Source organism: Anopheles merus, chromosome 2L (assembly GCF_017562075.2).
Source record: "Anopheles merus strain MAF chromosome 2L, AmerM5.1, whole genome shotgun sequence".
NCBI lineage: Eukaryota > Metazoa > Arthropoda > Insecta > Diptera > Culicidae > Anopheles > Anopheles merus.
The window spans coordinates 44,808,883-44,825,175 of NC_054083.1; the positions used below are offsets into that span (position 1 = coordinate 44,808,883).

Consider the following 16,293-nt stretch of genomic DNA (forward strand, 5'->3'; position numbering starts at 1 on the left):
AAACGGGGTAGAGGGTGTAACACGCACAGGACCCAGGATTTGCGCTAACGAAGTAACAATAACTCACACCACCGTGGCGGAACCGCCGTGTGGTGGAAGTTTTACGCCGCAACTAAATTATGTTCCACTTATCCTTGGAACGCGCACGAGCGCCACCCGTCCGTCCGTCCACAAGGAAAAAGGGAAACTTGTTCCTACAAACAGCACACAATTTTCACCCGCGGTGCTGCCCCTGCTTGAGAGTAACTAGAAATACTTTTACTCATTTATACCTTTCCACCGCCTCCGCTTACGGCTTACTCTTCGCTGTTTTGTGCGAACGAACGAGCAACTTCCTTTGCTCCAAACATCCAAGTACACCACTGCGGCGTCCATTCAAGGATTTCTTGGTGAAGCAACGTTACTACTACGCGAGGGGTTGGTGTGTGTGAGACTCCAGAACGAATCGCCACTTTACAGCGCACCGGAACGAGCTAATTAAAAACACTTGCGGTACACGGTGAGTTTTATGTCCTGCCCGGCCCTGGTGCTGGGTTGTGTGTTCTGGGGTTATATCTTCATACACGCGGTGGATTGGTGCGCGCGCGGCAGAAGGAAGTTAGTCGTTAGCATGTGTGTTCCTGATGTGGGTGCTTTGGGAGCACCAGTTTGTGGGTTGCGGTTGTGGTAGAATTATAACAAAATTACAGTGAAATAAGCAAGGGAAAAATACAAACACACAAACCATCCTTTCTTTGTGTCACTTCGTTCCTTTCAATCCCATCAAATTCCTTTCTCTCGTGAAGAACGCCATGTAAATCACACAGGCACGACGATGGCGACGCACCGGGAAGAAACGTTACGAAACGTCCATTTTTCCTCCCGTTTACACTGCTTTTTCCCCCTTTTCGTAAATTTTATTATTTTTGACCGGTTGATCAAACTTGTGTAAACAAACCACGACGAGCGCACACGTTCACGCACCGTACCAGCATGTAAAAAAAGTCGGACAACAACAACGAAAAAAACCATAATGAGAAATCTGTCACAAATTTTGATGGAATGTCAATATTTACCAACACGTCAGCTTGTGGGTTGTGGCGTTTTTTTTTGTTTCGGGGTTGCTTGGATATTCTGCGTTTTCGCTTCTTCGTGCGCACACCACGGGGCCTATGAGGCGAGAGGCCTTCACGCTTTGCGCCACCTTGCGAGGTGCCTTATGTCACGGTGACAGGTTTTCACGCATACAGAACTGTTCTGGGAGTGACGTTCATGGGCTTCTGAGGGGTTTATTTTACCCACTCTATCTCTCTGCATTATCCTTGATCAGCATTTTTGCTTTCTTTTTCCTTTTGTTTTAACCTTAGATCTCCTCGACTCGGGCACGCGTTCTTCGAGTTGGATTTGAACATCACTTCACCCGCACAAATCAAAGAGTGCGTTGAAGAATGCGATTTGTGCAGTGTGCGCGCGGGCCCGAAGACAACGGAAGACACGGGCACGCCAAAGGGTAAGTTTTTGAAGGTGGAAACCAAAAAAAAAAAGTCATTATTATTTAAATAAGACAACCCATCAGAACCGGGCAGCGAGGTAAAGCGACTCTGACGTGGCTGTGAAGGCTCTCGAAGAAATAAGAACGGAACGCACAAATGCGCTCCATGCGGTGGCGGTGAAGAGTTGTCGCTGTGCTGCACGCTCTCTAAACGCCGTTGCAAAGTAAATATATAGAGCCTGCTGAAGTGTGTGCGCCCGTGTGTGTTTGTAGCCTGGCAGCATCCTTTTTCCCTTTGCTCTCCCAAGGGGTAGCCACTGTATAACCGCAATGATGCCACCGTTGGTAGTGGTTGTTTCGTTTTGAAAAAAGGCACCACAAAAAACGACGATTCCAAATCGACGCCTAACGTTGCGCAATAATGTAGAGAGAGAGAGAGTTTGTGTATGTGTGGCGTGTTGTGAGGAAGAGAAGCAAAGAAAGGGTGTTGTGGGTGAGAAGGGAGGGAAAAAAGGGTTGAGTGGGTAACTTCTGCTTGACTCATCACTTTTGACATTATGCCGTGATACGGTTCGGCCTATCACTTCGGCGCAAACAGTGGTGCCGGGTATCGAAAGGGAAATGTTTCAGCAGGAAACATATTCGATACGTTGGTGTTGAGTTAGGTGGTTGGGGGAAGGGGGGGGGGCGAGGGCTGTTGGGAGTGAGTGAAGAAAAATCTTGTTTTGGTTTTATGACGCGTACATGTGATTGGTTTGTGCAAGGGAGCTGGGGAAAAAAATCTGTTGACGAAGGCAAAAGCTGCCTGACACTTTTCCGTGCTGCGTGGTCGCATCCATTACCAAGCTGACGAGCCTTCGGTTGAAATGAAGAGAAAGAAGAGAGAGACAGTTACTGGAAAGGGAATTTTATTTTAAATTACAAGGCAAATGTCGTTCCCTATAAGAAAGTAAAGGGCACACATTGGTGTTGGCACAATGAGATTGAGAATCAAATCCAGATATGTATCTAACAAGACAAGCTGATTAAAAACGATCACAATCTGGTTGAGTAAGTCTATTGTGACATTTCGGCAATCGTGGGCAAGCTTTTTTGCTTGCTTTCTTATTGTTTTCTCATGCATTAGACTACAACATGCTGGTTTTGTATTCAAATTGCAAGTTCAAGTCCTCAAAAGTTCAACTCCAAGGAGTTTCAGTCAATAGCAATACACTACATAGGCTAGTTCCTTAAACATTTAGTGGCAGAATGAATATTTTAGTAAACTAGTGGCTGTCTTACTACTCATACTTCATGGAATCCCCAATAGGAGAAGTGTAAGGTATTAATAAAGTCCTGATAAGGAGAAGTACCTCGCATGACAAGTTTATTTGGAGCATTCAGCTGAATGGATCTAAACATAAGCATTGCAAGACCCATCTCGTTTCCAATACTATCACCAATTATTTAGCTTATGAAGTCAAACGGATCTCCAACACCTCCTTAATATTGCCTGCATCGTTTCTTGTACTTCCTGCACACCTTACACCATTTTATCGCATCAAATTCCCTCTTGGAATTCCAAAACAATAGCAAAAAAACTCGTACAAAATAAGCCACACACTCCACTTAACAATGTGGAAGGAAAGAAGACCATAAAGTGCTTTGGTTGTTCCACCGGTTGCTTGGCCGGTCAAAACGCCATTAGAAAGTCGAATAAGAAAACCAGAGCGTTGAATGTCCTTTGTTTGATGGCAAGGAAGCAAAAGAGAGACATGCCTGCAATCATCCCTTTTTTATCTTTGTCCTTAAATTCAAACCTACTTGAGACCTTCACAAGTATGAATGAACCCGAGTTGATGCGAGTCCCGGAATGCGTATCTGCATTGATCTTTGGGAGATGTTTATTCCTTCTTTGTACCTTTGCACCTTTCTCGAACCAGCGTGCAGCAGCATCGGGCGTAAAGTTCGTGTCTTATCGTGCACAAATCTCACATCTAACAACAACAACGGAAGCACACACACTCGGAGGCACACCCTCCGAAAAAAGGCCACTAATCAATCGAACGGACGGTTCTTTCGCAAAGCTTCCTCCTTGGAGAGCCACCTCACTTAATGGCCCCTCTCATTGGTGAAGCAACAACTGGTTGCGGAAAGGGATGCCGGTGCTCTGCTCCCTAGTGCTAGCCGGCGACCGGCAGAAGCCGATTTAGAATTCAAATTTATTCGTCACGGAGAATCCGTTCCCGTCGCCGTTGCCAGCGCCGCCGTCGTCATTGCCTTTTATCGTCGTTAGGTCGGTGCGCGTCGGTGAACTTGACCTCCTGGCTTAGTGAAATTGAAATATGCGTCATTTGAATGCGATTTGAGTTTTACTTGGCTCCTACTTTTCCGGCTCACGTGTACTTCACACACACACACACACACATACATACACACGCATACACGTACATCTATCGCTCTCTTTCTTTCGCTTTCAGTGAGAGTAAGTGTGTTTTTGGGGGTGCAAAAAGGCCCTTCGCAAGGAGACAGACACAAAGAGGCAGTGCAGGCGCCGCTGACTGACACTGCACGGGCCTGCATCCAACAGTGGCAAAGGATCTCTGTCAGTGAGCAGTAGTACAATAAAAAACCAACCCACACACACACACACACATACTGTTTGACATACTGTGCGAGCTGTAGACGTGTGTGTGTGTGTACAAGGACGCAACGCTCATACTAAGTACGTTGTGTATTCACTATAAAAAGGAGTGTGCAATCATCGGTATGCATCGGAGCAAGTTTCGGTCCTGTACACGCGGCACGGTTAGTGACGGGTTTTACGATCGCGTGTGAAGAACGAAAAGTGAGCGAGAGAGAAAGAGAGAGAGAGAGAGAGAGAGAGAGAGAGAGAGAGAGAGAGAGTGGTGGAGGAGGAGGATAGAGAATTGCAGCTTTTTTGGGTGGCTTGAGGGAAAGCAAGACTTTTCCGGCTGCAGACAGGGCATTGGTGTCGTTGACCTAGTGAAAGTGAAACGTCGCTCGGATGTCGGAAGGATGTTGAGTGGCGGAATCGGTGGAAATGTTTTGTTTGGTGAGTTATGATGATGACTATAGGGGATTTTGCTTTAAAAAAAAAGATGTGTGCAAGGGCAAGGTTTGGCTATAGAATTGCGTTAGAATTTTTGTTATTGTGGTGTAAATGAACAGATAATATTACCAATAATTTGTATTATGGTACGAATGTTTAGCAAATAATAACGAAACATTCAAGGAAATCATTTAAAATAATTTAGTTCAAAAAGTGGCAAACTCAAAGAAACCCAAGTAAAAGAAAATTATTTGCATTTTGTAAACATAATTTTGCATCGCCAAACAAACAAACACGCTCAAAGGAACAAATGATCACAAACAAACAAAGGACAAACAGGACACGGTGATGCTTCCGGCTTGTCCCATGCACAGTCCAAAAAAAAGGGAAAACATTCGATAATAGTAAAAGCAAAACAAAAAAATGGAAATAAAACAATCACCTGCTGGAAAAACTCATCCACATTCCAATAACACTCCATTATCCGTGCGGGGGAGTGCTTTTCCATGGTCGTTAGTGGGAGTTGAGAAGGAGCAACAACAACAGCAACAACAAAAAGCGATAAAAAGAGACACATGATCCTGCTGCTGGATACATCCATTCATTCGCAAAGCATTCATTCCCATCCCATCCCAGTGCGAATGGACGGAGGAAAATGCAACTGCAGCGACAGTTCGGGATGAAAAGCGAAGGCAAACAAAAAATGCCACTCGGAAATTGAAATTAATTTCACAAACATTTTTTTTCCTCTCTTCTGTGCTGTTGCTCGTGTTTTTCTTTGCATACTCCTTTTTTATTATTGTCGATTCTATAAGCGTGTGTATGTGCGTGTGTTGGTGTGTGTGTGTCTGTGTGCAATTGCATCTATTTTTTGTCCACAAACAGATTGTGCATCCCATTGGCGGTGTGCATTCACCATCGTTGCAGTTTCTTCAAAGCAATTCTCCTCCTTTCCTGTGCCACTCCTGCTGCTGCTGCTGCTGCTCAATATATTTATTATCATGGAAATTTATTAATTTTACAAATGCAAACAGAAAGCAGAAATTGAGCAGAGAGCTGGTGGAGAGCGTGGAAAGGGTTGCAAAAAGGCAGCGAAAAAAAAACACTGACAAAATAAAGTGCTTCAGAGCAACAGCCAAATTCGAAAAAAAAGAAAGCAACACGGAAAAAAACACACAAACACAAACGCATGCCATGAAATGCAAAGCAAACAAAATTGAGCGAAGCGAAGATAAAAAATACATCATGCAAAACCAAACAAAAATAATCATTCAACATCAGCGTGCACACACACACACACACACTCACACTTTTACTCAGACCCAGAAACACCACCGGTGAGCGCAGAAAAGGGAAATTAATTATTTTTCCAATTAAAATTTAATATAAATGATAAAAAGGGACCCCCGCCACAGCCTTCAGCGGGCTCCAATTTCCACCCAGCGCTCAAAACCCCATTTGCCGGCCATTGAGTTAATACGTGTCTATATTTGCTTTACGAATAGTAGATTCCTTTTATCTTGCAAAAATAAAGCAAGAAAGCAAAAAAAAAAACAGTGCCATTCCACCCATTTTGCTCCATTTGCGTGGGACTCATCATCCGGTGCAACCCACTTCTGTGGAGGTAAAAAAAGGACGAAACTAAAAAAAAACAGAAAATGCACAGGTGAAACTTCCACCCCATCCCTAGCCGATCGTGTGGGGCAGATCGAGATGAATAAAAAATCAACCAAAACCGGTTAAAATAACTGCCCCACAGCAGCATCCACACACACACACACACACACGCGCGCAGAGTTTATTTCCGGTGGCTCAGGGTTTCGGGGAAATGGAAACCCACAATGCCAGCCGGATGGAAAGGCGAAACAAACCTATCAACCATTTGTGTATGGCAGCTCGATTGGATAGTTTTGTTTTTCCACTCACCAAACAGTCCACTTGCACCGCGTGGGGCAGCCACTTGAACGCCACTTCCATAGAGTGTACCGAAAAATGCCCAATTGTCAGCGAGCGAAAGAGGAAAGAGTATTATTTTGGAGTGTTTTACCGTAAATTACACCTCCGAGGCAAATACGGTACCGAATTGCAAAGGAAAAATCAGGGTTGCGTACGAGTTTGAACGATTTAAAAATGCTTTCAATTCAAGACTGTGGGTCCCACTACCACTGGCACGCTGGTGTTCGAGGGCTTCACACTGAAAGTGTCGTTTTGTGGAATTTCTCCCCGAGGGCAAACATGTTTTCACACCAAGCCTTTACAGCGCACAGTGAGGGGTTGCGTATTCCTACGAGTTTGATGCAAAACTGACGATAAGGACGCTCGCTTAGCTCACTCAGACAGCAGAGGGGGTAATTCGGACATTTGGAAGAGTTTGGTAAGCGCTTGCCAACGATGTGCGTGTAAAGTAAGTGTCAGAGGTGATGTCCTTTAAACGCTGTTCAGAACATTGATACGCCTCGGGCAATTTGGAAGGCAATTTCAAGATCAAAAGCCACTCGATTGAACGTTTTCGGGACAGATGTAGCGTTTGGGAGGAGTTTTACTGTAACGTTCACGATGATAGATATAAGGGCGTTACTTTCCGTACAATTATTGACTACATGTGTACAAATGAAGTAAAGTATATTCTGGAAAGAAATTTACTCATTTCCTAGCCTTTCTCTTCCATTGGGAAGCATCTTCCCATCGAGATACACGAAACGCAACAACAAAAAAGCCCTTCCACAACAAACTATCGCTTGCCGGGGCGGCTCCGTGTCCCGACAGGAAGACGCGATAAGACGCACTCGCGAATGGCGGCCAGATTTCCTTAAATGACCATCGCACAGACAACGGCCGTCCGTCGTCTGACGTTTCCTCCTGCCATCCTGTCCCTATCAATGGGTCGAGATTTTACCCGCTTGTCGCCAAATCGCCCAAGCGCCAGATGGAAAGTGGAAGCAACCCGGGAACAACAGCAATAAAAAAAGAGTCGCACCAACCAGCCAGTCCTACAGCTACATCAATTCCCGAAACCGATGACTTCCAAACGTTAGAATCTCAGCCCCGGTGTGCGTATGCATGTCTCTCTCTCTCTCTCTCTCTCTCTCTCTCTCTCTCTCTCTCTCTCTCTTCCCACGAAAACGCGCAAGCAAAACGTGTTTTTCCATTCCGATTCCATCCGTCCGGCGAACGGAACCCCCGGAATGTCCACGCGAAGGAAGGCTTTCGCTTGCTTCCCAACGTTCGCTTGGTTGGGAAAAATGCCGTTTGGCCGTTGAGTTGATTTTCATTCTTCGGCAGAGGTCTGCTGCGTCCACCCAGCAGCCACAGGTTCTCATGTTTGCCCTGCGAGACAGATTGTAAAGGGAGGGGCCGGGGGGAATGGTGGCGTTCGATGAGTGACGACTCGGTCTCGTTCTCGTCGTTCGCTGTCGCCCGTGACAAGTGACAGCCTAACGGAAGCGATATCTCGATTGCCTATCCACCTAGGAGATGTCAAATGCAAACGGTTGTTTTGTGTGTGTGTGTGTGTTTTAATTGGAGTTTGCTTTTTGTGTGCATCATTGGGACATTGAAGATGGATGTTACTGGACGATTCCTAGTACTATATCTTAAAATTTGGAGTGAAATGTTGTACCAAAACTTGTCATTTAACCTCAATTGAATGACTAGTACATTGTCACATCATTCGAAAGCAATAAAAACGACGATCGCCTTCTCCTCGCCATTGCAATGAAGAGATTTCGCCAAACAGCAACCATCCGTACATCACACACTGCTGCCATTCCTGCTGCCGTACGTGAGAGATTCTACCTTCACCACCGGAGGTGCTCCAAAACCTTTCTCGGTCGGTATTGATCGGGAACTGTACACCATTCCCCCTACTGTACCATCATCTCAATCCGGTAGGGCATTCCAACTCCTTGGGGAATGGCTCGCCGTCGATGCACCGGGCGAAACGTGAATGAACGTGTACCCGTGCATTCCTTCCTTGCTTTGCTGCCGTTGGGTTCCGATCCACTCTCCAGCCGAGACGCCTCCCGAAACCGATGCACCGGTAGCAGCAGCAGCAACAGCAGCAGCAGCATCGGCAATACATCGCAACGAGACCTTTCTCATCTGATTCTTTCCAGTGTGGACCACTCATAATTGCACCAGCGCGCAAAACGGTGGCGTTGTGATTTATTGCGATGCCGGAATTTGTCTTGTATCAATTAGACTGTCTCTCTTTACGTTCCCCCGTGCCTTTTGTGGCATCCTCTGGAACGGATCCGGAGAGACGCCACAGATGATTTTCTTGTTGCGATACTGTCTGCGCACGGAGACGCAGGTCCCTGACATAAATCAACCAAACAAACCATCTTCTAGGCTCTCATGGTCATACCCATATGGCAACAGGGGATTGAAGCCCTGTATCGTCTGTAAACTGAGTGAGGAGGAGCTCCCTCCGGGATGCGGAAAAGAATTGACATAAATTAGCCAATTGTTGGGTTTGGGGGTACACCTTGTTACGCCGAGTGCTGGTGGATGGTCTAATTATCGTCCCGGCTATGTATCCTGTGTGTATTTACAGGCTCACCCTTCTCGGAACAAGCTCGCAAAAAGTCAATGCTTGTTTTGGTGTCGATTCCTTGAAAAGGGGATTTTCTCCCAAAACGAATCAATCGGAGAGGTGTTTGCGCTTTCCCCTGAAAGAAAACGATCGAGGTCGTTGTGCTGTTGGGTGCGTCTTCTTGGGAAGACGCAGCCCTGGTTTTGCGGAAGTGTTGGCAATATATCTTCGCAAAAATTGTTTCAGAATTTCATGTGAATAATACTTAAACAAGCCATGTTTTGCAAATATTAACTCCCCTTTAAGTCACCCACAGCTATAAGAAAACGAATTTTCCCCGAAATTGTCCTACGTGCTGCAATATACGTCCCATGTATCGGCCACGCGACTTCCTTCTCTGCACACATTCACTTCCTTTCCCCTGCCGTTCAATAACAATCATCTTAACGTACACCATCATGCCGGCGTCCCTTCGCAATCTTCTGCACTCCCACTTTTTGCTGTCGGTTTCACTTTCATCGCAAAGCGGAAAGGAACCGTCGTACGCCAACGTAGCCGTTATTATGTCACGCAATATATTGCAAAAGTGTGGCTAATATGCGCATCTTCGTTGCGGATCGGGTCCGCCATACGGCGACGGGTGCCTAAGAGTGGCTAAATTGTGATCGGGAATACGCTTACGTGATTGTACCTGCTAATTGGGGAGAAACCGACGCGCCGTACATCTCCCAAACAAAGGTTAATTTTGGAAGTTTTGTGACGTTTGCTTCAAAAATATTAGCCCTAATAGCTTATTATTTCTGTACCATCCCGCCCGGTGGCAATAAACCGGAATAAAAAGCGATAAATTTCTGTCCATTACCTCACAATTAATGCACACGCATCGAACGCATCGACCCATTCGTCAAATCGGTCGCGTGCGCTTGTGGTGCTTCCCATTTTTGCACCCACCGGTTGAGGGGCGAACGAAGCATCTTTTTTGTCTTTCTCTCGTTCCTTTCAGAGGGATACAAGTAGATTGATAGAACTTTTTTCGGGATCGGGTCCGATTCTCGGGGGACATTTTGTAATGGCAAACCATCGCATGGCGACCGGATGCAGCGTATGCGCATACCCAGCTCGCACCGGGACCGTTCTGCACCGTACACCCGCAACCGCGCGTCGCTCTAACAAATGTCCGATAAATAATGATAATGATATAGCAAATTAAATGTCAACGCCTACTCAAATCATGCCCATTCTTTTCGTGCCTTCCCTGCTCTGTGTTTGCTTCCTTGCCGGCTGCTGCCGGAGGAGTTGAATTAGGGAGCAAGCAACGAACCGTCCGACGCATTTGATAAAAAGGAACAAAACCATTTCAGGGTGTTGCATTACAGGCATTACCACCATTCGAATGCAATTTTGTTAAAGGTTCGGTCGCGGGTCACACTGGCCGCTGCGCTTTCTTTCCGCTTTCACAAAACACCAGGCCACACAATGCACACTCGTACGTAATTATGTCACTCATATCGTTTCCTATGTTTTGCTGCTCTTTTTCTTTCGTTTTGCTGTCCACTGGCAACTGGGAAGGGGAAGGCACGGTGCGCCATAAATAATATTGCGCAAAAGGAAGTGTCGACACATCCGCGTAGACACGGCGCATGATGGCCATTCGAGCGAAGAAGGGAAAATTCACCCTCCCAGCGAAGGCGCTGCAAGATACCCATGGAGACCGGCGCAGGCTCTGCAGCACCATTCATTTAAATGGGACCCAGCGGCCAGTAATCGGAAGGATCAGTTCGTTTTCGTTTTGTTTTTTTTTTTTTTATTGGGCTGGTGCGTGCTGCCCCGGCTGCCATGCCGAAAGTGTCATTTATCATATTTGACTGCCCCCCGGACTGCGAGCGCGAGATTCGGAAATGACCCTTCGTGATCGTACGCATTGAAACGCCTTCGGCCGGCGCTGGTCCTTTCGGCCGTTCGAAAACGTTTAATTGTGCCCATGGTGTGCCACGGCGGTGGTGGTGGTGATGATGATGACGGGGCGCGAGAAAAGTTCCGTTTTATGCGACACCCCGCGTTTACACGCACACGTTCCCGGTAGCTTTACGAGCAGCCATGGCTCAGCGTTGCGTGATTCGATGACGTTTCAATTTCGCATTCAATTCTCTCTCTGTGTGTGTTTGTGCTCATGCACCATCCGTAGCTACAGACAAAATACCCTTTTAAAGGTGTCTTTTTTCCTATAAAATCACATCGTAGTTTCGCTTTTTTCCCACTTTGTTTCTACAATTTGCAAGCCGTTTTTTTTTTTTTTTTGGTGCGAAAAGTAAAGGAAACAACAGTCTGTCTCTTTGCAGCAAAATGCGCACCAGCACTGCCCCCCGATCAATAATGCCCCGAAGGAAGTGGTGTTGTTGCAGCAAAGGCCCCGGTCGAACCCTCCATGTCAATAAACCCATTCATCGTTTTCGGCACCGTTCCCAGTTGCTCCCGGGGAAACAGAACCTTCCAAAGAATTTGCCAAAATGACAAAAGACATCTTTCGTAATCACATTGAACATCGAACAGTTGCTTGGGAGGTATTTTTCCTTCGTTTTTTTTCTGCTGTGCTGTACGCACTATCTCTGCTCTTCTATTCTTTCTGTTACTTTATTTACTTTACAATATCACCCTAAAGCGAGACGCCAGCGCGAAGCACCGCAACGCAATCGCCTCCGAGCGATGTACTCTCCTGTGTGCCGTTTAATTTAATCGTCATCTTCATTGACTCTTCGCGAACGAACGGGAAGGGACCGGCGGCGAATTTGAATACGCCAAACCTAGGAAGAGAGGGAGGCGGAGGCTGGCGTTGCATTTTCCCCGGTTGAGAAAAACTAATACCCTTCCCCGCCAGTTCGGTTTCGGTTCGTTTGCCTACTCGACGGTGGTGAAGAATCGACCCTAATTTTCCACCACAATTGAAGGCGCTTGACGGCGGCGCTGAATGCGTTTGCGTTACGCGCCCGCCCTGCGTCCTGCGTGACGCATTCTTTTATTTTCCCCTTTTTTCTTTTTTTGTTGGTTGGTACGCAAAACAGGGGCGACGCATCAGTACCCCGGGTGTGCAATTATGTTTATCTTTCTCAGCACCCGCGCGCGCGCCACCGTGTGCATTTTGCTTCCCTTTTGCGCTTCCCGTCCCAGTCGGGTAATATTTCTCGTGCAGGGGTCGGTGCCGAGCGAGCGGCATGTTTTGTTGTTGGACAGGTTCAAAAAGCCGTGAAAAATAACATTTCAATCCGAGGGCACAGAGCTAAGCAAAACACACCAGAGCCGGAACAAGGAAGCCGGATGACTCGCTATTGGTGAGGGATTGTGATTTTGTTTTTTGTTTTGTTGTGTGTCTGTGAGAGCCGATCGAAAGGACAGTGCAAAACAACAAGAAAGACAGCCTTCTAGCCTCCTTCGCAGATGAGACGGTGCGCGGTGATGATGCACGCACGGGGTTTTCTCGGTACGCTTTTCGATTAACCAGATTTTCCCGGGGCACTTTCACCTTCCACCTTCCATCGCCTTCCACCGGCGGACCACCGGTGGTGCGCGCTCGTACGCGTACTTACACGGGACGTGCCCGGTGGAAAATCCTCGTGGAAAAATTGCTCCATTATTTCAGCTGATTCCGGTCGCTGCCGCGAGTGCTGCCTGCCACTGCACTGTCGCTCGGGTGGGTGGGTGGTTGGGCTGGCCTACAGCTTATCTGTGTGTTTTTCTATTATTCAAGCACTTTTCAAGCTCACCACTTCAGTCGCGGGAGTGCGCGCTCGCGCGTTTGGAAGGCTCCGGCAACTACCGCGTGGCGGGTAATAATAACGAGGTGAAGCTGAGCAAAAAAATCGAACGAACCTCCCACAGATGGTTAATAATAAATTGATCCAACAAAGTGTGCTGTTTGCTGAAAGAGCCGCTCTCGTCGGGATTGGTTCGATGGATGGGAGGTTTCGCCCGTAAGCGAATGATTTGTTACTGGAATTTCAATCAGGACCTATGAGTACGAGTAATTATGGCACGGTTTAAAGATAATTAAATTATTACTAGCATCCTTTGGATGTTAAAAAGGATTGCTAGAATAGAGCGGAATGATGGCATTGCTGGTGTTTTGTGGCAAATGAATACATTGAATGTAGGATCGGAAAGGATCTAATGTAAACATATTCACAAGAGTCATTTTAAAGAGAAGGATCATTTATGATCCTAAAAACCCTCAAAATCTTGACAAGCCACATCAAAATTAAACTCCGAAGAACCTTTATTTAATTCTCAGTCAAATCTAGAAGCATTCATTATTTTTATCACAGCTTATAATTTTGACGGCTTAAGTTCAGGAATTCTTGGACCACACGATCGCAGAGACTAAGTAGAGCATACTTAATATAGTGATTGAGGAAGAAGTGATGCTTTAAATAATTAAATTAATGACTAATAGGCAACTACTGTAATAGGAGGTCACCATAATTGATGTTGTATTTAAAGTAAATTATATTTCTGAGTATTCAAGAGACTACAAAAAGTACTGCTGCGAGTAATCATTCATAAATTACAATGAAATAAACTCCAACCATTTAGTGAGTGAAAATAGAAGAGAATAGAAGGTTTGAAAAGTTCCCGGTTGATTGCATGTTCCAAACCTTATTGCATGCTTTCTTTAAAATAATGAAAAAGGGCTAGCAGCGTGCCGCATTTCTAGGAACTGCTCAGTCTTTAAAACAAATTACCCACCACCGTGTTTCACTGTTTCAGCATAATTTCTAATAATTTACCCTCCTGTCTTTCGAGCGGGCTCACACGTACCCATCCATTGCCACATGGGGCTCGAGCGTGGAACGAGCGCGAGAGAAAAATAAGCGATTGCTGACAGCCCAGCCACGGCCAAGCACTGGCTCACACCAGGCCACTGTCAACCATGCTTTCGTGCTGTCAATTTATCTCAATAAATACACGCCATTTCGGTGAGGGGAAAGACGACCTACCATCCATCCATCCATCCTGGCAGAAGATCAAATGAGATGATTAATAATGTCATTTGTTTTGCACGAGAAGGGCACAGTGCCGGAAAGACGGAACAGTGATCCCGAAGCCGAAGCCCAAAAGAGGCGTTTTCTGGGGCCTGCAAAACAACAGACGGCCAAACTCATCTCAACTTGCTTGTTTGTTTTTTTTTGCTTCCCAACACTCTGCTGTTTGTGTGCAGAAAAGCATGAGTATTTCAGTCCTTGCCAGCTATCCGCCCGCTTGCTTGTGGGCTTTTAGCGCGGGGAACAAATTAAAACCACGAAGCTTACCCATAAACCCAACGCTCCCAAGGATAATGTGCAGTGCCTGCAGCATCACTCGTTCTTGCAGCTCTAATAAGACACGATAATTGCAGCAGCATACGCCAAAACAAACACGGACAAAATGGGTCTCGATTTCGGGGTTTTTGGGAGCCTGCACGGACACTTGCGCCAGATCCACCGGACGGGATTGGAACCGAAACCGCGCACACCGTAAATTGCCCGGTGCTCGTACAATTATCCCGCTTTTTTTCACTCTCTCTGTCTCTCTCTTGTGGACCTCGCAAATGCCCGCCAGCGTTGCTTAAGCCCGATTGACCGTAAACGACTTGGCAGCCGAAACCTTTCAGCAGTGTGTGTGTGTGTGTCACCGGAGTGATCAAAGTAGGGGCCAACACTAAGAAACGGAATCCTTCCAAAAATTTAGTTCCCCTGTTTTTGCTACCATGCTTTTGCCCGATGATTATGGGGTATGTTGAAATATTTCAATTACACCTCTGCGCCCGGGCCCATGGGCCAGATGGACAATTGTACGGACAAATGCGGTGGCGCCCCGGGGCATACAGACTGAAAGGCTGGCTGGTGCGCAGGAAACGACAGCACCGCGTGACAACGCCTGAATGATGCTGGGGAGATTAGCGGATGCCCGCCTCAGGGCGCTACCATGGGAAGGAGGATTGCTTCTCTGCTTTCACTGAAAACCTCCGATCAAATCTTCTGATTGAATGCGAATTCTGCCATTGTGTGCCCATTAAACACGCACAGAGACACGGGACTTGGGCGACAGTTGCTTTGTTGGCGCGTTCAATCAAAACGTAATTCCTTAATGTCCTCCGGAGGCAAGGCTCGGTTTGCCGCCGTGCTGGTCGGGGGATTGGGTGGATTAGCTTGCAATGCGTTTTCCGTATTTCAAACTCCGACATCCAAACCATCTGGAGTCTAGGGTAACTGTTTTGAGGTCGTTTCCACATGTCTTTGATCGGCAAATTGTTAGAAAGAGTCTTCCAAAAACAAACATCCGATTGCGCCTGTTTAAACCACGTATCGTGCGCTGTTGTTTTTTCAACGTGACACTGTTCCCGTACGGCGGTTGTGTTTTGGCGTTGTTTCTATTTACACTTCCACGGGATCAGATCACCTTCGATAAACACTTGTCACAATTGTATCACTCTCTCTCTCTCTCTCTCTGTACGCACTGTAGACACAGAACTGCACACAGCAAAACAAACCAACACACCACTTCCTGCCCGGCAGCCAGCGTGGGAGACCAACCAGAAGGGAGATAGGAATTCACCAAATTCACCCTTCAAATGAGCGCCACAACCGAACGCTCAAGGAAGCTGCTAACGAGCAGACGGAAACGTAGAACACGCGTATCACGCGCGACAGACCGCTCGGAGCTCTTCCCAACAGCAACCCTTTTAATAATTCATCTAATATTAAAAGTTTTCCCGAGCCGGGCATTAAAATCAACACCCCTGGTGCTGCTGATGTGACGTGACCAAAAGCGCCGGGGCAGCGATTCTTCACCCTCGTCCAATCGGAGTTTCGGGCCGAGATAAAAGGGGGTTACTAAACCCAACGTGGAAAGTCCACGATGATGACAATGGTACGGTGCGGTACACCAAACTGAGCTAAATCAACTACCTTGAAACGGATGAGGGAATGGAATGAAGTCTAGTCCCTACCGGTGGTTTGCTTCCAGCCTTACAGGCGAAATGTTAACGATAATCCTTTTGTGCTGTCATTGTTTGATTAGAATCGAGCACCCACCGGCAAGGGCTGCTGCCGCCGGCCGGCACTGTATGATTATTTTGATAAATGAATCAAGTACCATCGCGTACAAGGCTGTGAAGTTGAGGGGCAAAAGGTAGATGCCAACCCTTTCGCATAGGCTGCGCGGTGTTTGGGACGATAATCGAAAATCGGAGTTTTGGCGAAGAAG

At 46.7% G+C, this 16,293-nt stretch overlaps 1 long non-coding RNA gene across 1 annotated transcript in view; it reads left to right on the top strand.

Moving 5' to 3' along the window:
• The first annotated feature begins 382 nt into the window (after positions 1-382).
• Positions 383-16,293, top strand: part of LOC121594397 — a 39,712-nt gene continuing 23,801 nt past the window's right edge. The window contains exons 1-2 of the long non-coding RNA XR_006004965.1: positions 383-499; positions 1,347-1,489. This is a non-coding gene — a long non-coding RNA (uncharacterized LOC121594397). The remainder of the gene's footprint in view (positions 500-1,346; positions 1,490-16,293) is intronic.